General features: G+C 44.7%; 1 protein-coding gene across 2 annotated transcripts in view; it reads right to left on the bottom strand.

The window, feature by feature from the left end:
- ABCA1 (ATP binding cassette subfamily A member 1) overlaps positions 1 to 23,933 on the bottom strand; it is a 154,414-nt gene extending 130,481 nt beyond the window's left edge. For both annotated transcript variants that reach the window (XM_017876728.1, XM_017876727.1), the window contains exon 1: positions 23,611 to 23,933. The gene's annotated coding sequence lies outside the window, so the exon portion shown is untranslated. The remainder of the gene's footprint in view (positions 1 to 23,610) is intronic.
- Between the last annotated feature and the right edge of the window lie 3,326 nt (positions 23,934 to 27,259).

Here is a 27,259-nt window from a genome sequence, read left to right as displayed (position 1 = left end):
ATGTGCCCCTGGCCAAGGCTTTATGCTCTCTAAGCATCAGTTTCCTCATTGTAAAATGAGGATGACAATACTTACCTTGTATGGTGTTCTGTGGATTCAACGTGATAATATAAATAAGTTCCCAACACAGTACATGGCTTAATGTAAGTGCCAAAGCAATGTGAGTTCCCTTCTCCCCATTTATCTTTCTTCATTCCAACAATATCCTCTAGCTGAGAAATGGTTATATCCTGTCTAAACAGGACTTTCCATTATTTTTAGCAAATCCATTGTGGGTTTCCGGAAAGGTAGGAGGGGCAAAGCAGGAAGGATGAAACCTTAATAGCCTAATGGTGCAGTACCCACAGCCAAACCCAAATACAGAATATCACCTCCCCTAAACCTTGAGTGGAGAAGCTCAAAGGAAGAGAAGACACACCTCTACACAACGTTCATGAGAAGAAGGGAAGGATGAGTTTTCCTGGCCAGCATTTTCTTGGAAGTAAAGTATCTGGGTTTCCAAAAAAAAGAAAAAAAAAAAAAGGTTCTGACTCCAAGGACTCTCCAGGAAGCACACGGAGAAGGTTGCTAAGAAGTAGCATAGAGCCACAGTAGAAAGTTCTACTGTGGCTTTGCTGGGCACAAATAGGCAAGCTTGCTGCTCCAATTCCTCCCGCCCACCTTGGCACTGACCTGGCCTCCTGCACAATTTGCTCCCTCATCTCAGAACACAATGATCAATACTGGGAGCAATTCTGTCCTAAGAGGAGGGTTTGGCAAGGCCTGGCCCCTTCTGCTCAGGTAACTGAAGCCAAAGGGATATTTCCACATCAGTTTTCCAAGTTAGTGAACAAACAAACCAAAACCAAAAAAAAAAGAAAGCTATAAAAGAGACAGTACTATGTACTAGATTTCTCAATGTTTCAAATGCAGCACACTCACTTCTGCCTTCATACACATTTCCAGTTACTGGCTGGAAAGGATCCCACTTCACAGTCATCCCAGTCAATAGGCCACTCTGATCCTGCTCCTAGATGACCACAACCGCCACCTCACTGGTCTCCCATCCATTTGCCACAGAGCACGCAAAGTTACTCAGCTAGACCAAATATCTGAATATGCCACTCCCCCACTTAAAACCTTTTGCCAGCTCCTCAGCACCTGAACATAGAGTCCAGTGCTCACCCAGGTCTACCTGGCCTCCCTTCTGGGACTCCAGCCTACTACTCTCTCACCACTCCCCACCCGCTAAGCAATGCCCTGGGTGTGTGTACAGGCTCAGAATATGCTGCACGCTCTCCTACCACTGGGACTTCACTGGTGACTTCTCTTGTCTTAAGACACTTTTTCAAGCACTACTGGCCTGGCTAACTCCTAGGTCTCAAACTTAGGTCTCCACTTCTTCAATGTCCTTTCCTGATCTCCTCCCCTGCAACTGACATGTGGGTTCAGAGCCCTTCCTACGTGCTCCCTAGGAAGGCTCAGCTGAGAAAGAGGATTTCTACCTTTTGAGTCAGAGCAGGGACCATTCCTGTTTCCTTCATCCCTGTTTTCCTTAGTATGCAAAAGGGTCCTGGCTTGTCGTAAACACTCGGGGATGTCTGCTTAATTAATTAAGAGATGGACAGGAGAAATAGGGTGCCAGAATTCAAGGGTGGTGGCACTCCTGGGCCTCTGGTAACTCATTTCTCAAGCTTGATTAAATGATTTGGGCAAATTATCCCCAGAGAGGGAGCTCTGTGTTCAGCTGCTTCTACCATATGCTTGAAAGTCACAAAGGACTGCTGAGCTTCCCAGGTGACTCCTGGGGCATCCTGAAAAATGTAATAGAATCTAAGTCTGCTTCCCATAACCGCCAGGTTTAGCTAAGGACTGGGCAGCCCCCAAGGCCAGCAGGGCCATGCAGTCGACTTTCCGCCCGTCCTCACCCTCAAGCCCAAGGCACACTCTCTCTGGGTCTCATCAGTCACCCAAGTGATCACCCCTTGCCAAAATGTGACAATCTCCACACCTCAGCCTTGTTTCATACAGTTTGGGCATGGCAGAAGTGACTGCTGGAAACCTTTGGCCAATTTTTTAAAGAAATTTTAACTGCAAATGCCACTGATATTTTGAAGTTCTTAATATCTACAGAATACAACGGACTGCTAAATTAAAACCTTCCCAAATAAACAAAAACACTCATCATTAGGTGCAGAGAAATGCAAATTAAAACCACAATGAGGTATCATTACATGCCCACTAAATTAAAAATTAAAAGTGCTAGCGTGTGTATGGAGACACTGGGACTCAAGACACTGTGGAAATTGTAAAATGGAAGAGCCACTTTGGAAAATAGTTTGACAGTTTCTGCTAAAGTTATATATATAGTCTTATGATATGACCCTGTCATCCCATCCTAGGTATTTGTTAATATTTATAGAAGCCTTATACAGAATAGCCAAAAACTGGAAAAACTACTTGTCTAAAAGACCATCAACTGGTGAATAAATAAAACGGGCCAGGCGTGGTGGCTCATGCCTGTAAACCTAGCACTTTGGGAGCTGGAAGCAGGCGGATCACCTAAGGTCAAAACTTTGAGACCAGCCTGGCCAACATGGTGAAACCCTGTCTCTACTAAAAATATAAAAATTAGCTGGGCACGGTGGTGGGCGCCTACAATCCCAGCTACTGGGGAGGCAGGAGAATTGCTTGAACCTGGGAGGCAGAGGTTGCAGTGAGCCGAGATCGCGCCACTGCACTCCAGCCTGGGTGACAGAGTGAGACTCCTTCTCATAAATAAATAAACAAACAAACAAACAAATAAAACTAGGACACTTACTCAGCAAGAAAAAGGAACAAACTACTGATACATGTGACAACCTGGATGAATCCCAAAAGCCTAATGCTAAGAAAAATAAGCCAGACACAAAGAACTACATACTGCATGATTCCATTTATATGACATTCTGCAAAAGGTGAAAAGAAGGGGACAGAAATCAGTGCAGTGGTGACCAGTGGTCATGGGTGGAGGGGACAACAGACTGAAAAGGAGCATGGCAGTGACAGATACATATGTGTATCCATATTTCAAAACTCATCATACTTTTGTAAAGGGGAAGTCTTACTTCGTGTAAATTACATGTCAATAAATCTGAACCAAATAAACCGCCTTCCATTATCATAATTAACATACCTCACAAGTCATAACTTAGAAGACCTAAGAACTGGATAGTATAAAGCCTGATTATTGTGTGATCTCCTTGGAAGAGGAATAGTAGATAAATATTCATTACCACTTATGAATTCCACAAACAACTGCAGCCTTAACTCTGCAGGGCTCCTATGAGCCACAACAAATATTTATCGAGTGCCTATCACATGTCAGGTGTGTTCCAGACCTCAGAGATTCAGTGGTGAACAACAGAAGCAAAGTTCCTTCATTCATGGGGCTCCTACTCTACCAGGGATGGGGAAATAGACAAATAATAGTGGGTTGTTCAAGCAGTGGGTGGTGGTGGTAGGATTGATGAAGAAAAATAAAGCAAAGTAAGGGGACAGAGAGTAATGGGGCGGAAGTCATTCCTTTCTGATGAAGCATCTTTAGGACAATGAACTGAGACAGTGGACCATATGCTACTCACAAAGGGGTGGTTTAAATGACAGCTGGGATTATAAATGATTTTTACTTTTCCCTAAACCAAAACCTGAAATACCAGACAGCAGAGAGATTCAGTGATGCTGGCAAAAGAAACACACACACACACACACACACACGTTCACAGGAAGCTGGCTGGGAAGGGAAAATGATGACCCTAGTTACCATCTGGCACCTGTTCTCCCACTTCTTCCTCACCAAAACATTGTGCCCTTTTGAACTTGACATGCACATTTCCAGGAGAGATGAGAATTATAAAGAAAGGGGGGCCAGCCGGTGGCTCACACCTGTAATCCGCAGCACTTTGGGGGCCGAGCGGTGATCACGAGGCTCAGGAGATCGAGACGCTATCCTGGGGCAACACGGTGAAACCCGTCTCTACTCAAAATACACAAAAAAAAAAAGAAAAAAGTAGTGGAGGGGTGTGGTGGCGGCACCTTGTCCCAGCTACGCGGGACGCTGAGGCAGGAGAATGGGGCTGAACCCGGGAGGGGAGCTTGGCAGTGAGTTGAGTCCCGCACTGCACTAGCAGCCTTGGCGACAGAGCGAGGACTCCCGTCTCAGGGAAAAAAAAAAAAACAGAGCAGCAGCACATCAGCAAGGGGGAGAGAGGATGACACCAAAAAGACAAGATAGGAGGAATTTTCCCCATCTGGCATAGCCAAAAGAAAACCAGGAACTCCTTCCTGTGACTGCCCTCTACCCTTCTGCAGCACTAAATCTGTCTAGAGAAATATAGTGAGGAAAGAAAGCACATGTGTTTGTACAGCTACCAGAAGCTGTTTGCTTGTGCAGTAACAAAAGGGCTGGCCGGTCTTCTTCCTTCCCTCAAGAACACTGCCAACACCTGAGCTTTAGTGCTGGGCTCCCATCTAAGGGTGACAGTCAGCCCTCATGCCTGAGCCAGGGCAGGTTCCAGAAGAGGGAAGTCTCCAAGCAGGGACCATACAAGTGTCACATCTCACTGGGACAGAGAAATTGGCCCCTCTGGGTGGAAGAGAAGAGGCTTCCACAAAGTCATGCTCCATTTGACTGTCGTATTAGTAGATAAAATCTCTGAAGACTCACTCCCACTACACCCCTGCTGCAATCTTATAGAGAGAGCAGCTGAGGCCTCCCCCAAAGCAAGTGACTTGCCCAGCATTAGAGCTGGTTTCTCAAGAAGTAACTTTTTCAACAACTCTTATATGCCCCTTCCCACTAGGCTATTTCTCCTATGATTTTGTTTGTTGTTCTGAAAGCATTTCTCAGAGTTCTATCCAAATAGTTCACATACCCAAAATGTACAGTTAGCAACTAATTTTCATCTTTCAAAAACAATGATCATATGACGGCTATTTCATTAAACCTTAAACAAATAAAAGAGAGAGAGAGAGAGAGAGTGTGTGTGTGTGTGTGTATTTATTCCACTTTGTTCAAACTTCCAAAAAGTTACCAGAAGTGAGATGGAAGTTGAAATTTCCAACAACAGCTATCAATATATCTCTTTTTTATTATTTTATTTTATTTTATTTTTGAGATGGACTCTCACTCTGTTGCCCAGGCTGGAGTGCAGTGGTGTGATCTCTGCTCACTGCAACCTCTGCCTCCCGGGTTCAAGTGATTCTACTGCCTCAGCCTCCAGAATAGCTGGGAATACAGGCACCCGCCACCATGCCCGGCTAACTTTTTTGTATTTTTAATAGAGACAGGGTTTCAACATGTTGGCCAGGCTGGTTTCGAACTCCTGACCTCAAGTGATCTACCCACCTCAGCCTCCCAAAGTGCTGGGATTGCAAGCGTGAGCCACCACGCCCGGCCTCAGTATCTCTCTTGATGAGGTTGCTTCTAGATGTCTTTTTCGTCATTGAGGTATAATAGAGAAATAAAAATGTTATATATTTACAGTGTTCTAGATGTCTTATATCAAAAACAGCTTGCCAGTAAACTACAAAGCAGGAGGTGGATTTCAGTATATCAGATATGAACTGAAAATACATTGGTGCCAAAGCTCTGATTGCCTGTTCATGAGATGTTGATGCAAAAGCAAGAATCACAGATGTGACTCATGTGCCTCATCTCCAGAGAGATGCACAGGGTCCTACAATATTAGGACATGAAACTTCTAAGCCCAACAGAACATGCTTGCTTTGGAAAAGGTCGGTTTTCTAATTGCCTCTCTGATCATGTGTCTTTGGATCGGTAGCCACGTTCAGGGACAAGCCTAACAAGGTTACAGAAGACCAGGAGACCTGGAAAGAACCCACGATTGAAGATGGAACGTGGCTGCTGTGGGGGTGGGAGGGGATTTTGAGTCATCCTGCAATTTCTCCCAGGCTGACCCATCAGCTTAATTGAGTCTGAAGCTAATTTGACTGCCTCAGTTTAACTTTTCTGGTCTCCAGATGCTACTGGGCCCTCTATCCTTAAGCATATCCTTGCTGGGATAGCCTTAAATTACACCTCCTCACACTCCTGAAACATTCCATAGATCGCAATTCCAGGGAAACTGCCTTGAGGTTAGGAGTTTGCAGAAGGGTCATGGGCTGGTACTCTCCCCTAAAACTATGTTCCTACTTTTAATGGCAGCACTTTAATAGTCAAATTTGAGAAGCCAAAAGGGGTAAGAAATCCTCCAAGGTAAAAGTCAAGGATGAAGCGAAGTTATCCAATCATTCCAGAGGAATTCTATCATTCTAAAAGAGGTTCTGCTATCACACTGCCCATTTAAAAAAATATAGATCCAATGAATTTTATTAATTCCAATAATCTATAACTTGGGTGCAGTTTTTAAAGTACCAAATGCATTATACTTACTTGTTTGTTATAATAAGATAACAGGTAACTGTACCTCCTTCTTTCACTTGAATATATATCCAATTTCCTAGACAAAATTGTTGCTAACAGCTAATTTTCAAAATAAAGGCTATGAATTTGTAAAAACTGAAACAAGAAATCCATGAATATTGTACAAATCTATAACTAACTTTTGAGAAGCATAATTCTTCATGTTGTCTGTCAACAATATAATTTTACAGGAGATCCTGACTGGGTATGGTGGCTCATGCCTGTAATCCTAGCACCTTGGGAGGCTGAGGCAGGAGGATCACTTAAGCCCAGGAGTTTGAGGCTGAAGTGAGTTATGATCACGCCACCATACTGCAACCTGGGTGACAGTGCAAGACCCTGTCTCAAAAATAAACAAATGAATAAGGAGATCCTAAAGGTTTAACTCCATCTATATCATGTCACTGATACTTGGACAACCAAAGATCCTATTTATCACTCTCAACATTCCCATTGCCACCAGCTAAATGGTCCCAGGGCTTCTAAACCTCACAAGAGCCAGGATTTCTGAAAGCAGATCTGTCCTGTACCCAAGTCCTTGTTTCATCACTGTAGAACTACGAAGAAACTCTAACAAAATGTTAGAGACAGGCTCTCTTCCCCTGCTGATTTCCACTAAGCAAACACGGAGCAACCTTCAAAGGAAGACTTCAGCAAACAATACCACTATTTGCCTTTTCCCTGGTCGGGGTATGTAGCACATAGAAAAAAAGAACCTTTCCTCTAGAAAAGATATCAACCTTTCAACATTCTATGTCATAGAAAAAAATCAATTTTTTTCAGCCACAATCATAACACCAGAATAAAAGAGATCTGAAGGGAAGGGATTAGTGAATTCATAAACACCCTGAGCTACAGAAACACAAGCAGGCAAGCCTCTATCAGCAATCCTTTATTTGCAGAAAAACTTGGTTGGATAATGTTCCCTGCTGTTATAGGATGGTTTTCCAAGAGAATTTTGGGAGAAATGGTTTAGTGACTGTATCACCAAAGATCATTTTGTTTGGATTACATCTCTGAAGAATCAGCATCTTCAGATGTGCAACCTTCTCTCAGCCTGAAGGATTTATATTTATGAAAGTGCTCAAAGCATTTGGGGGGGACAGGCAAACCCAAATCTTAGTCACTGTCTTTATTTCTTTTCCTATGGGTCTATTCTACTATGCAGAAAACTCCCCAAATCCTTACTCCTTTGTTGTCCTGAGTTAATTGTTTCAGCAGGAAGAAAGGAGGTTTTAGGGTCAGAGAAAGCTGGGTTTGAATCCTGACTCTGCTTCTTACCAGCTCTTGCACCCTAGGGACTCTGAGCCCCTGTATCTTCTCCAAAAAACAGAGCTGATAATGTATGTAAAACATTTATCCAGTTCCTGTAACAAAGTAAGTGTACAGTAGCTATTATCATGATTAATGCTGCAGTATTCATCAAAGGTGGGGCAGAGAGTGGATGGTTTATTAAAGGAATCTCTTTTCTGTCATCTTTGTCCACAGAAAGACACTATGTCTCTTAAGGGCCTTTCCAGAGCAAACTGGAGCACTCTCTAGTACCCAGTGCATTGGTAGAGGTGAAAGCATTACAGGGTATCCTGTTGCCACTTCTGACCATTGTTTTACTATAAAACTCCCTCTAGGGGGTCCTCGCCACTCACTTATCCTATTTTCTCTACATTCTCACAGAGGTTGCTCTTATTTTTCATAGCACACTGCCACCTTCCTACAAGTTTTTAGCACCTGACTCAGTTTTCCTGTCCATCCCATTTCTTCCAACTTCTCTGTCCATTAGAAATCTCTATTAGAAATCTGAGCCTTGGCCAGGTGCAGTGGCTCATGCTCGTAATCCCTGCACTTTGGGAGGCTTAGGTAGGTGATCACCTGAGGTCAGGAGTTTGAGACCAGCCTGGCCAACATGATAAAACCCCGTCTCTACTAAAAATACAAAAAAGTAGCTGGGCATGGTAGTGGGTGCCTGTAATCTCAGCTACTCAGGAGGCTGAGGCAGGAGAATCACTTGAACCCGGGAGGCAGAGGTTGCAGTGAGCTGAAATCATGCCATTGCACTCCAGCCTGGGCAATAAGAGCGAAACTCCGTCTCTGAAAAAAAAAAAAAAGAAATCTGAGCCTTATAATTCCTCCATCTTTTCAGCTCTGCCTACAATATTCTCTAGTATACTAACTTATCAGTGATCCCTGATAGATTAAGCCATGTGCAACAAGCTACTGTGTCTCACCATCTTTCTACTCGCCACTACACTGAGCCCATGATGACCCAGTGCTCCACAAACATGCTTAGAATGGAAGTAAAACCTCAGGGATAAGACAGTTAAAGCAGATTCACTACAGTAACAAACCAATCAAGAAACTGCAATGAAAGTAAAGGTTTGGGTGACAAAATTTCCAGCTGTGTTCTAAGAAACATAACTACAAGCAGGAGTGCATTTAATCTGATTTTCCTCAAAGCCTCTCTAATGTGTAGGGAAAGACATTCATTTTCATTAACTTCATGTGAGCTAGAGAGAATCTGTGATTGAGGCTCTAGAACCCCTGGTAAACATGCCAGCAAGCAAGGGCACCTTCCCCGGAGGTTCAATCTAGAATGTAAGACTGTCAGCATTGGTAAGGAGTCTTGAACTCTAAATCCACAGGCTCAAGTCAGGAACTCAGGAAGCCTATCAACACCTGGATACAATTTTGCCACCTTAACACTTTATTCCCTTTACTTGTGCCAAACTGAGTTATCCAATCTCCAGGCTCTTGTCCAGTTCTAGTTCATACAGTATCAGCAGCCTTCTCCAGAATGTCCTTTCACCAGCCAGCTCTTGAAACAGTCATATGTCATATGTGCAAGACACTTCTATTTCTGCAGCCCGGCGAGGGCCAGCTAACTCGGTTAGTGAGAATTTAATCAAAGTTCCAGGGCAAGCACAGAGACACAGAGTCTAAGTCTTGCCCTCTGAAACCTGCAACCAAACTCCTTCTTTAGAATAACCAAAACAAACCTTCTCGCTGGTTGCCTCACTAAATTAAGAGAAGAAAGGGGAATAAGATCACAGGTTTAAATCCACATACTTGTGATTCTGAAAACAAAACTTAAGGGTGTTTTCTTTGAACATTGACAACACGAACTCCATGAGGTCTGAGAAGATCCTACAAAAGGATCTGTATTATTTCAATATTATCAAGATTCCGAGTGTTCCTTATAGAAAGAACTACTGTTATTAAGATTTTCACAAATCAAACATTCTGTGTGCCAAAGAACAAAGTGGGAAAAATGAAACTGAATTATTGGGTTGCATTTTTGCTAGCCTCCTTTTCTCAACCGTAGTTCTGAAAAATTCACACAATCCAATCCCCCAAGCAACAACGCACTCTCATCAGGTGAGAGCTGGTGTTGGTCACACACTCTATGAACTAGAATTGGACAATGTCCCAAAATGGAGTGCCACCTGGGGTCAGAGTGCCATGCTCTTCTCTGCAGACTCCAGGGACATGTCCACTCTGCTTAATGGAAGCCACTGGAACCAAGTGTCAGACAGCCCTCTATTTGCTCCACAGAGGAGAAAGCCACGCTCTGATCATGTGAAATGTGACTGGAATTGTAAACTGAAAAATGGCACTAATTTCACTAAATTTGCAAATCCTGCAACAAGACTAACAACTGAATAAACAATACTTGACCAAAGGCTTTCTTTATCGTGAACTTAAGGTTTTTACTATAATTAACACAATCATTAAAGTAAAAAATAAATAAAAACGCTGCCTTGATTCCCAGTTAATTTTAAACAGCCAACATCAACACCAGGTTCCACGCTTTTGCATAAAGAAATAGCCTTTAGGAAACCGTCAACATTCAGGATTTCGTTCTGATTCAAACTTACAAAGAACAATTTTTATTTGAGAGAAACAAAAAATTCCAATTGAAAAAATGCCTTAAGATTCAAATTGGACCAACAGACAGGAGAAATAAATGAAGCCAGTCCAACATTTAACATTTGAGTGTCCATTTTAAGCTGAAAGGAACAGACGTCTAGAGACACAATTTCTTTTTTTTCTCTCCTATAAAGGGCGCTGTAATAGTTATCCTGAATTCTGATATAGTATGAAGAAGCCTGGATTAAAGAGGCAAGAGACTAAGATTTTAATTTCCAGTTAATGGCATCTGGAGAAGAAATTTAACAAGCCATTCTACCACTGTGGGTAATGGAACAGAAAACAAGGCTTTTTTTTTTTTTTCTTTTTTTTTCTTGACACAGAGTTTCGCTCTGTTGCCCAGTCTGGAGGGCAGTGGTGCAATCTCGGCTCACTGCAACTTCAGCCTCCTGGATTCAAGCAGTTCTTCTGCCTCCACCTCCCAAAGTGCTGTGATTACAGGTGTGAGCCACCATGCTCAGCCAGAAAACAAGTCTTTTTGATGAAGAAGCTGAAGTGGATGATCTTCTGAGTCTAAGAAAACTGCTTGGGACTTGGGTATCTAGTAGCCATGGAATATACATCCCAAAGAGCATAAGAAACTGTAACACTAGACCCCAACATCAAAAATATGTTGCTATTTCCTCCCACATTGCTGGTAGGGGTGCAAACTGGGACACTTTGGCAACTTACATTAAAATGCTATGAGAGAACAGGGGAAGCATTCCTTAAAAGTTCTAGGAAAGGTGCTATGGAGGAGGTAGCATGAGAAATTCAGCCAAGTGGGAAAAGCACAAACTTGGGAGTCAGACAGACAAGAGTTTGAATCTTTGGCTCTGCCATTAGCCAAATATGGAACCATGAACAAGTTATTTAACTTCTCTTTGTGTCAGGTGCATCATCTGAAATATGGGGCTAATATAATAATAGGCAAGCTCAGTATTTCCTCAAATGTGGGAGAGTCACACAGGATGAATTTAAGTGATATTCAGAGGATTTTAGGAGATGAACAAGCACAATATTAAACATTGAACCACATCATGAGAAAATATGGTTCTTTTCAGCACTTCTTCAGCCTATATAACATTCTTATTACATTAAGGAGTAAGCGGCCGGGTGCGGTGGATTCTAGCACTTTGGGAGGCTGAGGTGGGTGGATCTCCTGAGGTCATGAGTTCGAGACCAGCCTGGCCAATATGGCGAAACCCTATCTCTACGAAAAATACAAAAATTAGCTGGACGTGGTGGCATGCACCTGAAATCCCAGCTACTAGGGAGGCTGAGGGAAGAGAATCGCTTGAATCCAGGAGGAAGAGGTTACAGTGAGCCGAGGTGGTGCCACTGCACTCCAGCCTGGGCAACAGAGCAAGACTCATCTCAGAAAAAAAAAAAAAGAAGTAAGCTTTTGTTTAGTCTTCCTTTTGACACCTCTTTAATGCTTACTAATTCCCTTTTCAACAAAGTAAGATAAGTCTCATGGTCAGCTGGGGCCTTTGGGAACCAATAGTTTATCTTATACACACACTGTAAGAAAAATAATTTGTCTTCATCCTAATTATTTTTAAAATTACCTTTCATTTATAACTGATACTGGTTTTCCAATTACAGGTCAAATATAAAGTTATTTTTAAATATATTGATGATTACAAAAATGTGAGTCAATTTCTGTAACTTGAGTGGGCCGAAATGTTACTTATCTCAGAGTTCCAGTGAAAACTAAATGAGATCATATGTAAGAAGAACCAGCCCATGCTGTGTTCCATCACCCACGGTCTGGTTGATGAGTAAAATTTCAGTAGGTGAGGAATATAAGTAGAGGATCAAGTGTGAACCGAGGCAAATACAAGAGATGGACATGAGATTCCAGAACAATGAGGAGCCAAACAATACCAGGAAGGGGTTCCTAAAGTAGAAGATGAAAACCTGTAGAGAGAGACTACTTTAACAGGTACCAAACCACACTTACGTTAATCAGTCTAGTAAGAAAACCAGCTATAGTTCCTTCAAGCATGTGTCTTATAATCCAGGACAAAACTGTCAAAATGGGTCACAGCCTTATTTCAAAGAGCCTTGAATGCCAAGCAAAAAGAGATCATCAATGGTGGCAGATTCTTAAGTCTTCCGACCTCTGTCCAGCACCTAGTACTTTCCACAGGACATGGTGTTGAGAGGTGACAATGTGCTAACAGCCCTCACTCTCAGCGCCTCCTCAGCCTCCGGCCTCGGCGTCCACTCTGGCGTCCACTCTGGCGTCCACTCTGGCTGCGCTTGAGGAGCCCTTCAGCCCACCAGGGCACCATGGGAGCCCCTCTCTGGGATGGCTGAGACCAGAGCCTCAGACCTCTGCTTGCGGGGAGGTGTGGAGGGACAGGCGCAGGCGGGAACCGGTGCTGCGCTCGGGCCAGTGTGAGTTGCAGGCGGCGCGGGCGCGGCGGCCCCGCACACGAAGCAGCCGGCCCGCACCACGGCCCAGGGCAGTGAGGGGCTTAGCACCCGGTCCAGCAGTTGCAGAGGTTGCGCTGGGTCCCCCAGCAGTGCCTACCAGCCGGGGCGCCACACTCAAGTTCTCGCTGGGCCTTAGCTGCCTCCCCGCAGAGCAAGGCTCGGGACCTGCAGCCCACCATGTCTGAGCTCCTCTCCCTGCAGTGGGCTCCCGCCCAGCCTGAGCCTCCTGCTCCGTGGCTCCGCGGCTCCGCCCCCTGCTCCGTGGGACCCCGTCCCGCCAACAGCCCAAGGGCTGAGGAGTGCAGAGTGGGCTCCACCTGCAGCCCCCGTGCAGGATCCACTCGGTGAAGCCAGCTGGGCTCCTGAACTGGAGGATGACTTGGAGAACTTTTATATCTAGCCACAGGACCGTATGTGCACCAAAAAACACTCTCTGTCTAGCTCAGGGTTTGTAAATACACCAATCAGCACTCTGTGTCTAGCTCAGGGTTTGTCAATACATCAATTGGTACTCTGTATCTAGCTAACCCAGTGGAGACTTGGAGGACTAACATCCTGTGGCTCTGTCTAGCGCAAGGATTGTAAATGCACCAATCAGCATTGTGTGTCTAGCTCAGGGTTTGTAAATACACCAATCAGCACTCTGTATCTAGCTAACTGTGTATCTAGCTAACTAGCACTCTGTAACTCTGTCTAGCTCAAGGATTGTAAACGCACCAATCAGCACTCTGTCAAAACAGACCAATCAGCTCTCTGTAAAACTGACCAATCAGCAGGATGTGGGTGGGGCCAGATAAGGGAATAAAAGCAGGCTGCCTGAGCCAGACAGGAGTAACCTGCTTGGGTTTTCTTCTACACTGTGCAAGCTCTGTTCTTTATCTCTTTTTAATAAATTTTATTGTTTCTCACTCTTTGGGTCCACGCTGCCTTTATGAGCTGTAACACTTATCATGAAGGTCTGCAGCTTCACTCCTGATACCAAGACTACGAACCCACCAGAAGAAAGAGGCTCCAGACACGTTGGAACATCTGAAGGAATAAATTCGGGACACACCATCTTTAAGAACTGTAACACTGCGAGGGTCCGCAGCTTCATTCTTGAAGTCAGTGAGACCAAGAACCCACCAATTCTGGACACAGTGTTTAACAAACATTTGCTGAACAAATAAATTTCTGTTTAATAGCACTGTCTGTGTATTAACGCATTTAATTTTAAAATATATATATGTATTGTTAATATCATATCTTCCTCTTCCTTCTCTCTCCCAGTACCAGAGAATAGCCCAACCCCAACTAAGGTAAACTCTGCCACCAAGCATGCCTGGGAGTGGAGAAGGGTCTGCAGGTCAGTGTAAGCTCATCAGTCTGGGCCTTCACGTTCTCCCTGCCTTTCCAAGGAAAGCTGCTGCTTGCATCAGTGCTGCCTTTATGTCAAAGTGTATCACCTAAATACCAGATCCAACAGATTTCAAGCCACCACCCTCCAAAGACTTGCTTCTTCCAGAAAACAAGCTTGGCTTGACTCTTGTCAAAAAGAATTATTCCCAACCTGGCATCCTATAAGAAGTTTGCAAAGCAAGGGTGAACAGGGATATGACATCCAAACATCTCCCTAGGGGCTCCTTCCCCCTCCCTGCCCCTGGCCAGAAACCTCTTCCTCCTTTTACTCCTTCTCCTCTCTTAATTTGTTATGATCTCTCAAACAAATTCAGGACAATGCTTTAGAAAGCTTTGTGTCTTACCCAGCTACCCCCAGTGAGGGTCTTCTGAGATACTTAAAACTATCCGCATGAGGTATAGTCATTTCTTCTCCTAGGATGGGTACTAGCATTCTATTATTGAAGGATGAATGAGCCTGAAGAGTTGGTTATGTTTTCCTTTGATCACCTATTGGCTTAACAGGATTCCACTATAAGAAGCAAAACTTAGGCTGGGCGCTGTGGCTCATGCCTGTAATTTCAACGCTCTGGGAGGCCGAGGTGGGCGGATCACAAGTCCAGGAGTCCAAGACCAGTCTAGCCAACATAGTAAAACTCTATCTCTACTAAAAAATACAAAAATTAGCCGGGCATGGTGGCACATGCCTGAAGTCCCAGCTACTCAGGAGGCTGAGGCAGGAGAATTGCTTGAACCTGGGAGGCGGAGGTTGCAGTGAGCTGAGATTGCGCCACTGCACTCCAGCCTGGGCAACAGAGCGAGACTCTGTCTCAAAAAAAAAAAAAAGCAAAACCTATACCCAAAATGATGTCTGAGATGGAGAGTCCAATTTTATTTTAGAGAGATTTTCCAAATGGTGAGTCAGAAGCAAGAACAGTATCTCACTAAATCATGTTTACTCAACTGAAACTTATTGAATTAAACCAACTCCTCCTTCCTTTGCATTTCAGATAAGAACCCCTTCTGGTTCTGTGATTCAAATCTTCATTCAGTCAAAGCAGGTAAATAGGAAATTTCAACAGCTTTCTCTCCTCCCTCTCATTCCTTTCTTCTGTCATCGATCTAATCAGGAATGCTCTCAGGCATTCCCTGGATATTTCTTCTTTACCTCTCAAAATCCACATGGCATGTTACACTAATGCTCAGCATGTTCCTCAGATCTCTAGATGGCTCTAATTAAAGGATCACCTCTTCTTCTAAATACAGACCTGGGGTTAGAGGACATAAGAGCTTGAAGGACTCTTTAAAAGTCAAGTAGTAACATTTTATAGACCAACAACCTGAAAAACAGAAAAGTAAAATGACTTGTCCAAGGTCACACAGCTTCTTAATGGGTTTGTGGGCATTCACGAACACCCTGTAATTACACATAAAATTTGGATTATATGAGCTCATGTGTATTTTTTCTGAAGAGAAAATCCATATCTTTCTTCAAAGAAGTCAACAATCTCTTCCCCAAAATACAGTAACCACTGACAATTATATGCATATTTGAAAAAAAGTTTAACTAAAATCCAATTGTTCCAAGTCTGAATAGTAATATGAATTGGTGATCTAGAATAAGAGTGGAACCTAATTTAAGAACTGTTATTGTTATCATCTTTTTTTTTTTTTCATGTCTGGGACATCAATGCAAGCAACATGGGATAAAGATAATTTAATGTGGAAGTAAACTATAAAGCAAGCTTTTTTTTTTTTTTTGAGATGGAGTCTCGCTCTGTGCAGTGGCATGATCTTGGCTCACCGCAATCTCTGCCTCCCGAGTTCAAGCGATTCTTCTGCCTAAGCCTCCTGAGTAGCTGGGATTACAGGCTTGCGCCACCACGCCCACCTAATTTTTGTATTTTTAGTAGAGACAGGGTTTCACCATGTTGGTCAGGCTGGTCTCGAACTCCTGACCTCATGATCCATGCGTCCTGGCCTCCCAAAGTGCTGGAATTATAGGTATGAGTCATAGCGCCTGGCCTAAAGCAAGCTTTTAAAATCACTGAAAACACTAGTATGAATAAACATCACTATAGCCAAGTATTATATTATATGGTTCACATTATACACACACGCAAATGCCTATTTTACAGATGATGAAACTGAGGCAAAGAGTGATCAGCAACTTGCCTAATGTCAAATATCCATCAGTAATAACCAGAATTCCAATCTATATTAATTTGATTCTGATATCCATGTTCTTTTCCACCAATATTTGCATCTACACTTCAAGATGTCCTAATACTAATAATATATTCTATTTACTTATTTAGGAAGAACTAAATCAACTCTCTAAGGTAGCTTCAAGGAAGTCTTTCACAAATGGTTCAACTACTAAAAAGTTCTTCCTGGGAAATGTCATAAACTAAATACCAACTATCACAAAATATCTGGACTTTAAGACTAGCCAGTTAAAATGCTTTGACTTCCAAATACTTCTTGGAAGTTGGATTTGGCATAGAAAACACTGGAGAATGTTAAACACCCCCCAAGAAAAGACTTTAGAGAAGAATAGATCCAATGCATATGAAGTTACTGTTTTTTTAAAAAGTGTTTAAATATCTAAATTACTTAGTGAGTCATCTCACTCTTATTAACAAAAATAAATTAATATACAACTCAAAGTACTTGAATATGGAATGCCACAGACTACAGCATTTTCTTAAATCACAGCTGCCTCAGAAACGGAAATGAAACTGAACGAAACAGAAATGTTTGTTCTACAAAAAGTAACCTGGCCTAAATAAGTATGCACTAAAATTTCTCAATCTAACATAAACCTAGCCTTAACTACAGTTGTTTCTCACATAACTCTATTTCTAATGCTTTTCTGTGATTAGCCTGTTATCTCAAGTAGTCTTTTAGAAGACAGGAAGCAAACATGAGCTTCCCACTCTCCTTGTTGGACTTACTTAAGTCAGCATTTATTAAACTTTTTCCATATTAAGTGGGATGAATTAAGGCCAGGGGAGAATGAATCAAAGACCTCTCTCTAGAGAAGCATACACTCATGAGGAAGACAAATAAACGTTAACTATAATAAAAAACAGTATTAAATACATGACACAAAGAGTGCTGTAATCCAAGTCTAATGGAAGTAAAAAGAAGGGGATGTTACTTTCAACTCAGTGATGGGAAGGAGTGGATCCAGAAGAGCTTCATGAGGAGGGGAGCATTTAAATCAGGTCTTAAAGGAGGTTTGCAGATGCTAATGGGTTTTGTACCAACTTTGTTTTCAACATGGGAAAGACAGGATTTCAAACTTTGTTTTGTTTTGGGAACAAAATCCCATGCTCCTCCGCTGTTGGAATAAATGCTCTTTGCCTGAATGCTATTTGTGGTCTTCGTAGAATGGAGAGTAACAGAAAGCCCTACCGGAAATCAATTTTATGTAAGCTTTTCATTCTCTGGCTTCAAGTATTTCTAAAATGTACCTTTCTATGCAGGCTACTTATTCAGGCAACTATTTTCAGGTGAAGATACTCAAATGAAAACAGAGAATCACTTTTGGCCTTTTGCCAATATTTCATGCATCAAAAATTTAATAGTCTGACAAAGTGTTTACCATGAGATTGGTAAACTCACAGAAGCCAAACTGTCTGGGATGCAACTTCAGCTCCACTACTTACAAATTCCATAATCATCTACCTAGCCTGCCTATACCTCAGTTTCCCCATCTATAAAGACAATAACAGCACCACCTATCTCACATGGTTCTCATGAGAATGAACTGAGTTATTACATGAAAAACTTAAAAACATATCCAACATACCATAAATCAACAGTAAATGTAACTATTTTTACCAAGAGGTGTTTTCAAAGAGTTTATTTCTAATTTGCTATATCAATTAATAAGAAAGGCACTTTCTCATCCTATTTCACTTTTACAAGGCAGACTNGAGAGTAAGAAGTCAGTAGGTCCACCCCTCACCCAAGGTGAGGGATTTACACAAGGATGTGAATACCAAGATCCAGAATTCAGAAAATCTTTGTGGGCCATTTCGGAAACCATCTATCACACAGCTCTACTTCTACTAGCCAGGGGTTTCTGAGTGTTTTTTTTTGTTTGTTTGTTTTGTTTTTTTTTTGAGACGGAGTCTTGTTCTGTCGCCCGGGCTGGAGTGCAGTGGCCGGACCTCAGCTCACTGCAAGCTCCGCCTCCTGGGTTTACGCCATTCTCCTGCCTCAGCCTCCCGAGTAGCTGGGACTACAGGCGCCCGCCACCTCGCCCGGCTAGTTTTTTGTATTTTTAGTAGAGACAGGGTTTCACCATGTTAGCCAGGATGGTCTCGATCTCCTGACCTCGTGATCCACCCGTCTCGGCCTCCCAAAGTGCTGGGATTACAGGCTTGAGCCACCGCGCCCGGCCGCAGACATTTTTTTTTTCAAGACAGAGTCTCACTCTGACACCCAGGCTGGAGTAAAGTGGCACGATCTCAACTCAGTGCAACCTCCACCTCCCAGGTTCAAGCAATTCTTCTACCTCAGTAGCTGGGAATCACAAGCACCCACCACCATGCCTAGCTAATTTTTGTATTGTTAGTAGAGACAGGGTTTCACTGTGTTGGCCAGGCTGGTCTTGAACTCCTGACCTCAAGTGATCATCCTGCCTTGGCCTCCCAAAGTGCTGGGAATACAGGAGTGAGCCACTGTACCCAGCCAACAAGGCAGACTTTGAAACTGTGTATATTTTCCAAATATATATATATCTCTTAAGAAAAAACTAAATTTGATTTCTAAACAGTAACAGCAGTAACAGAGAAATAGCTTATTTCAAAAAGTCCACAACATCATCAAGGATAGGACAAGCAAGAATCATATTGTATTATAACAAATTTTGACAATCACCAAAGTTAGGATTTACAACTAAACTAACAGTTCACTTCTCTTTTTCCTGTGTTTCTTATGCCCTTACAGCCTAATACTCTATCATTCCATTTTCTATAGATCACACGGGAAAACGTTTTGAGATCACACAGCTATTCACAACCATCTGACTAAAGCAATAGCATAGTTTTCATTATCAACCAAGTAAAAAATTCGAGTTGAGTAAATTTTATTCTATTATTTCCAGGATGTTGCAATCCCTACGCAACCAAGGTTTCAAGTTAAAGAGAATTTGGCTGATCCACTCACAGCAACAAGGAAAAAATGATGCAGGCTATAGATTCTGATAAGGATTATAGCAGATGAATGTAGATGAATGTGAGCATCCTTGAAAAGCTCCCTGGTTGCAGCAGCTGAAATGTTAATACGGGAGTTAAAGAACTCTGGAGTTGGCCGGGCGCGGTGGCTCAAGCCTGTAATCCCAGCACTTTGGGAGGCCGAGATGGGCGGATCACGAGGTCAGGAGTTCGAGACCATCCTGGCTAACATGGTGAAACCCCGTCTCTACTAAAATACAAAAAACTAGCCGGGCGAGGTGGCGGGCGCCTGTAGTCCCAGCTACTCAGGAGGCTGAGGCAGGAGAATGGCGTAAACCCGGGAGGCGGAGCTTGCAGTGAGCTGAGATCCGGCCACTGCACTCCAGCCTGGGCGACAGAGCGAGACTTCGTCTCAAAAAAAAAAAAAAAAAAAAAAAGAACTCTGGAGTTTACTGGCTGCGTTCAAATCTTAGCTCTACCTCTTGCAAGGTATATGGCCAGAGACAAATTAGCCTCATCATTTACTTAATCTTGTAAACTAGGGACAATAAATGGTTTTGTTGTGAAAATTCAATTAGCATTTGATGACCTGCACAGTGGCTTATGCCTGTAATCCCAGCACTTTGGGAGGCTGATGTGGGAGGATCCCTTGAGCCCAGGAGTTCAAGACCAGTCTGGGCAACATCGTGAGACCTTGTCTTTACAAAAAATTTAAAAATTTAGCCAGGAGCCGTGGTGCATGCCTGTGGCCCCAGCTCCTTAGGAGGCTGATATAAGAGGATCACTTGAGCCTAGGAGGCTGAGGTTGCAGTGAGCCTTGTCTGTACAACTGCACTCCACCCTGTGCAACAGAGCAAGACCCTATCTCAAAATAAACACAATAAATGAATAAACTTGTGAAAAACATTTCAAATAGTACTTGCCACACAGTGCTATATATGTATCTATTAAACATTGCAATAACTTTGGCCATTCATGGTGATATCCACATGTAGATATGAAGATAGTTGCATTTTTTAGAGTAGGCCTTCTCTCAGCATAAACAAAACAAGTGTTCAGAATGATCTTTTAAAATTTGACGCTAAATGACCGTAACAACTATTATAATCATATTATTTATTTAATATCTGGATAGTTAAAAAAAAATGTATTTGAGGCCGGGTGTGGTGGCTCATGCCTGCAATCCCAGCACTTTGGGAGACCGAGGCTGTCGGATCACTTGAGATCAGGAGTTCGAGACCAGCCTGGCCAACATGGTGAAACCCTGTCTCTACTAAAAACACAAAAATTAGCCAGGCGTGGTGGCGTGCACATGTAGTCCCAGCTACTCAATCGCTTGAACCCAGGAGGTGGAGGTTGCAGTGAGCCGATATCACGCCACTGCACTCCTGTTTGGGCAACAGAGCTAAACTGCGTCTCAAAAGAAAAAATAAAATGTGTCCAGGGTACATTATAGGCCTGCACTCGTAGAAATATGAGAGTGGAGATTTCAAATGCTCATCTGCAGAAGAGACAACATATCACAGGTGTCCAGGTTACGGTCAGATATGTCATTCTGGAACACTGTGCAGATGCTCAAATACAGATTCCTAAACTGCTCTGACAACAGTAGCAATTCTAGTCCCTTAAATGGCTTTAAATAGTCATCATGAAGGCTGAAGACCCTCTTCCCCGGTGGCTCTGATCATACTGTTGGTTCTCAAGCAGATACTGTGTATCCAATGTTTTCCTAAAATTCCCTAGCATTAATTATTTTAACGGTTTGTGGAATGATTTAATGGTTTGTGGAAGCACTGGGGAAACAGGCTGACAATGGAAACTTTGTATTTGAAAAATATTGTAATATCTGTAGAGGTTCTACTCAGGAATACTTTCCATGCTTCCATACTTTCTCTGATTTAGGAGAAAGTTTCTCAAGAGAATGATATTCTCAACAGAAACGGCAAGTTTCTCAACAGAAAGCCTCCATCATTTTTGTGGTAGGTATGAGAAGAATAGGCTGAAATAAAAGGGAAGATGAAAACTTAAGGACTTTAAGTTTTGTTTGAAAAGAAGATCATAATTTAAGTCTGGGTTCTAAACTATGGCCGTTAAAAAAATGAAAAAAAAAAAAATCAAGAAAATTCCACTCTTGGCCGGGCGCGGTGGCTCAAGCCTGTAATCCCAGCACTTTGGGAGGCCGAGACGGGTGGATCATGAGGTCAGGAGATCGAGACCATCCTGGCTAACACGGTGAAACCCCGTCTCTACTAAAAAACAAAAAACTAGCCGGGCTAGGTGGCGGGCGCCTGTAGTCCCAGCTACTCGGGAGGCTGAGGCAGGAAAATGGCGTGAACCCGGGAGGCGGAGCTTGCAGTGAGCTGAGATCCGGCCACTGCACTCCAGCCTGGGCGATAGAGCGAGACTCTGCCTCAAAAAAAAAAAAAAAAAGAAAAGAAAAAGAAAAAAAGAAAATTCCACTCTTTAACTTGGGGGAAATTTTTGTGAGGTTCTCTTCGTGGGAAGCAGGGATTCGGCCATGGAGGACAAGAGACTTGCTGATTTCAGTACCCAGAAAGTTTTTTTAAATATGAACTTTGTCCACTGTGAGATGAATGAGTATATACCACCCATTCTCTTCTTGGGGTGTCATTGAAAAGTCGGATTTTAAAAGCTAATGGTGTCAGTGCTGCAAAGGCAGGCCAATTACAGACAGTGTCAGACAACTTTTTTCTTTAGTTTCTTATTTTTAATCTTATTTATTTCCTTCTTTTTGATAAAAGATATACCTAAAGAGGCACCTACACACAACCCTGGCACCGTCCGCCGCCCCAAGAACCTTCCTGATTTACCAATGGCCTGGGAGTTGGCAAATACGCTAACAACAACAACAAAAAACCTCATAGTTCCTCTCCATCTGCAATCACCGGTCTTCACCGGATTCACAGCGAGCAAAGACACCTAGTACAGCCGGCCGATTCCTAGCTCCTCCGGCCAGGAGGCGCTGCGGGCCAGTCTCCGGGGGCCACTGCAGCCCGCGCGCCCAGCACCCCCACCCTCAAGGCAGAGCCCAGCCCAGGCCCGCGGCGGAGCTCCGAGTTCTGCGCCGCCCGCCGGGGTTATTCCCGGTCATTCCACGGCACCACCTCGCCCCAGCTTCTCCATCTGCGCCCAGGCAGAAGCTGCCCCAAGAGACCAGCTGCAAGGGTCTGGAAGATGGGGCGGCAGGGAACGTGGGGGAGGGAAGATTGGGCACCCCACCTCCGGGTTTCCGTAGGCTCTCCTAAGTCTCGTATTTAGAAGAAACAAAACTCGGCCGGGGGCGGTGGCTCACACCTGTAATCCCAGCACTTTGGGAGGCCGAGACCGGTGGATCACCTGAGGTCGGGGGTTCGAGACCAGCCTGGCCATCAAGTTGGAACCTCGTCTCTACTAAAAATACAAAAATTAGCTGGGTGTGGTGACACGCCTGTAATCCCAGCTACTCAGGAGACTGAGGCAGGAGAACCGCTTGAACCCCGGAGGCGGAGGTTGCAGTGAGCGGAGATCGCCCCATTGCACTCCAGCCTGGGCGACAGAGCAAGACTCAAAGGAAAGAAAAAAAGAAAAGAAACAAAACTCGTTCCGCGCTCTGCGCCAGGGACACCAGCTCGGCTGAGCGCACGGAGACTAGGCAGGACCTCCCTACCCCTCAGGTCAAACAAAGCCCCAAGGCCTCTAGTGAGTAATAGCACCACGGCCCCCGTTTGGGACACCTCCAACTCGAGTTCTCGGGGAAAAAGGACGCGCTGCTCCAGTCCCGGGGTGCATATAGCAGATTCCCAGGTCAGAACAGACCAGCTTCTTAAGAACCTAGTGAGGACTCAGTGCTGGCATTTGTCTCCATAGGTACTAGCAGACCCGCAACCAGAGGGGTTTCTAGCCAACTCAGGCCCCTCCGAACAAAGAAGCGCTCCGTGCCGGACCTGCAACTCTCCCCACCCGGCAGCAGCGCCCTCAGCACGCCCGGGCACCCCCGACCCCTCTGAGCCCGGGGTACTGTGCCCGGGTCTCCACCGCCCGGCGAGTCCCAAGCGCAGCAGCGCAGTCCTGGGGTCGCCAGAGCTCGTCCTAGGACATCCTCTCCCCATTTACGCCGCCCCGGGTCCATTTGAGTTGCAAGTGGTGGGCATGCGGGGCTCCGGATCAAAGTCCCCGAAACCGAGCGCTTCCCGAAGCTTCCTTGGCCTCGAAACAAAACAATAACGCCCAATAAGTCACTGGAGAGCCTCTTACCTGTTTTCCACTTTTGTGTTTGCGTCTCTTTCTCCTACCCCTTGACAAGCCTTCCGGAGAAGGGGGGAAAACAGAACGAGGGGAAAAAACAAGGAGCAAAGCGCCCTGAGAACTGGTCCTGTTGGTGCGCGGAGCCCCCCGCCCTGCTCTGCCCTGCCCTGCCGCAGCCCGGGAGAGAAGGGTCGGCTCGGCTCTGCGGGTCCCGGCCCCACTCACTCTCGCTCGCAATTATGGGGTTTTTGCCGAGACTAGTTCCTTTTATAGATTCGGCTGCCCGGAGCGCAGAGGTTACTATCGGTCAAAGCTTGTTCTCGCCTTCCTCCCCGCCCCCTTCCCGGCCTCTGTTTATGTAGTTCAGTCACTCAGCAGAAAGCACGTGGAGCTGCGGCCCGCCCCTTAAACGGGCGACGTTCAGCCGCCGGCGAAACGGCTAGGGGGTTGGGAGGAGGTGGGTGGGGTGGGGTGGAGGGTGCATCAGGTGTCTCAGGGTCCGCGGTCTGCGCCCCCTGTCCCCGCCCGGGCCCGCCGGCCTAAGACGCGCGGGAAGCGCTGGGCTCGGGGCTGCGCCGCAGACTCTCTAGTCCACGTTCCCGGCAGCCAAGGGCACCAGTGGAGTTTGCTTCCTCTAAATAGTGCTTTCCGCAATTTTTTTTTCCTTTTGTTAGTTTCCTCAGCCGGAGGGAGGGATTGGGGGAGAGAGAGATCGAGGCTGAATCCCCCTCAGGACGCCAATCATTTTGTCTTTTGGTTCCTTTCAAAGACCTAGGCTGGTCCTCTGGGTAACCGGCTGCTTTTGTTTCCCACCCCCCCCAAAAACATTGACTTTGGTTTTTGATAGCGACCTGCTGCCTTCGAGATTCCCAGCCTGAGCTCCCCAGGTCCCTCAGAGGACCCGAGAGGAACATCTTACTGCTTCTTTTCATAAATTGAGAGGAAGGAGTCCACAAAAAAAAAAAAAAAAAAAAAAAACCAGACAAAACACAGAACAGTATGGACCAGCCCCCTTTTAATTTTCATTATATTGATCAGCCTCCCTGTGATAAAAACGCAGGACTTGTATTTAGCTTGTATACATTTGTAAAGTGCAGTCAGAGAATTGCAGTCGTGTAAAATTATGTAGCCACTCCAGACCTCCAACTTCTGTTTGCCTTTGTCTGTAGGGAGTAAAACCACCCAAAACATTGGAGGGGCCAAAAAAAAAAAAGGCAAGAGTAGGAATGCATTCCTACACACTGTATGTCTAAATATTTAAGTCATCCATCAAGCCAACAAACTAAATGTCTCCTGCCTTGACAAAGATACCTTTGTAACCACCTTGAAGGGCAGATTCACATTTAGACTCTTCACAGTTTGACCTGAGTTTTGGTCAGAATGAGGTGGCATGAGAGAGCGCCCCAAGCCTACTTCTCTTCCCACCTCCAGCTCCATTATATTCCAGAACTCCCACCACCTGCATGCAGACACTCAGCTGCATAAGCCCCCTCCAGGCTACAGTCAACAGGATCTCCAGGCTACAGCTCAACCACATCAGTGGTTCTATCAACACTCAGGACAGACCCGTAGAAGAGGCCCAAGCAGGCCCTGGAAGTGCACGTGGAGGCCACAAGGCAAGGAATTCTGGAGTCCCAGGTACTCATAACTCTGGATGGCATGGCCCCTTTGCACCATGGACTGTTTGCCCTTAGAAAGGGATGGATCTGAGCTGGGCACAGTGGCTCATGCCTGTAATCCCAGCACTTTGGGAGGCGAAGGTGGGCAGATCACCTGAGGTCAGGAGGTCGAAACCAACCTGGCCAACATGATGAAGCCCAGTTTCTACTAAAAATCTAAAAATACAAAAATTAGCCAGACATGGTGGTGGGTGCCTGTTATCCCAGCTACTCAGGGGGCTGAGGCAGGAGAATCGCTTGAACCTGGCAGGCAGAGGTTACAGTGAGCTGAGATCACGCCACTGCACTCCAGCCTGAGTGGCAGAGCAAGACTCCGTGTCAAGAAAAAAAAAAAAAGAAAGAAAGGGATGGATCTCAGAAAGGCCAGAGATAAGCTTTCTAAAGTCCAAAGCCCAAGAGAGGGGACCCCCTTGCCTCAGTCAAAGAATAACCTTGGTCAATAAATTGAGTTTTGGGGTCAAACTTGACAACCACATGATGAGCAATTTAGGTAAAGTCTTTCTGCCTCTGTTTCATCTGTTTTTATTTTTTTTTTCTTTTTTCATCTTTTTTCCTTCCTTCCTTCCTTCTTTCCTTCCTTCTTTCCTTCCTCCCTCCCTCCCTCCCTCCCTCCCTCTCTCTCTCTCCCCTTCCCTCCCCTCCTCTTTCTCTTTGTTTCTTTCTTTTCTCTCTTTTCTTTCTTTTGACACAGGGTCTTGCTCTGTCTACCCAGGCTGGAGTGCAGTGGTCCAATCACGGCTCACTGTAGCCTTGACTTCCTGGGCTCAAGCGATCTTCCCACCTTAGCTTCCCAAGTAGCTAGGACCACAGGTGCATGCCACCTCACCCATATAATTTTTGTATTTTTTTTGTAGAGACAGGGTTTTGCTGTGTTACCCAGGCCGGTCTCAAACTCTGGAGCTCAAAGGATCCTCCGGCCTCAGCCTCCCAAAGTGCTGGGATTATGGGCATTAGCCATTGTGCCCGGCCTGTTTCTTCATCTTTAAAATGGAGAGAAGATGTCTGTTCTGTCTTCCTCACAGGGGTTTTCTGAAAATAAACTTTGTTGAAACCTTTGAGCTCCTTGGCAGAATGGTGTTATAAAAGCAGAGAGTGTTATTAAAAGGTGGTATCTTTCCTAGCATGATTTTAGAGAGTAATTAGGTCTCCCTGACCCTCTATCTCCTCTCTCCTTCCTCTTCTACCTATCTGAAGTCGACCACCAAAATCATTCATTTTTGTTTTCTTTTTTTATTGAGATGGAGTTTCAGTCTTGTTGCCCAGGCCAGAGTGCAATGGCGCGATCTCGGCTCACTGCAACCTCCGCCTCCTGAGTAGTTCAGATTACAGGCGCCTGCCACAATGCCCGGCTAATTTTTTGTGTTTTTTAGTAAAGACAGGGTTTCACTATGTTGGCCAGGCCGGTCTCAAACTCCTGACCTCAGGCGATCCACTCGCCTCAGCCTCCCAAAGTGCTGGGATTATAGGCATGAGCCACTGTGCCCAGCCCAAAATCATTCTTTTTGGAATTTTGAAGCATATAGTTCCAAAAGGTATGAAGGTAATTGCTTAGATTGCTCTAATAAGGGAATGGGCAACAGTAAGGTCCTATACAAATAAGACAAAGTTAAGATACTACAGAAAGGGGATGAGCCCAAGAAAAAAAAATCAAAGTCCCAGAGAATGAACAGCCATTGATTCTAAATACATAAGTCTATGGCCCCAAGCCAAACTTGCCTCACTAAGAGCAACCTGTGGTTTCAAGAATCTGGTCATCCCCCACAGTGAATACATGAACACATTGTAATGTTTGAAATGTTTATTTTTCTTGTTGATCTCTACTGTTAGAAAAGCCCGGGCCGGGGCCGGGCGCGGTGGCTCAAGCCTGTAATCCCAGCACTTTGGGAGGCCGAGTCGGGCGGATCACGAGGTCAGGAGATCGAGACCATCCTGGCGAACACGGTGAAACCCCGTCTCTACTAAAAAAATACAAAAAACTA

This window comes from Rhinopithecus bieti, unplaced genomic scaffold (assembly GCF_001698545.2).
Source record: "Rhinopithecus bieti isolate Rb0 unplaced genomic scaffold, ASM169854v2 scaffold_9663, whole genome shotgun sequence".
Taxonomy (NCBI): domain Eukaryota; kingdom Metazoa; phylum Chordata; class Mammalia; order Primates; family Cercopithecidae; genus Rhinopithecus; species Rhinopithecus bieti.
Note: the sequence above shows the minus strand (reverse complement) of the source record. Positions and strands in the feature narration are given on the sequence as shown.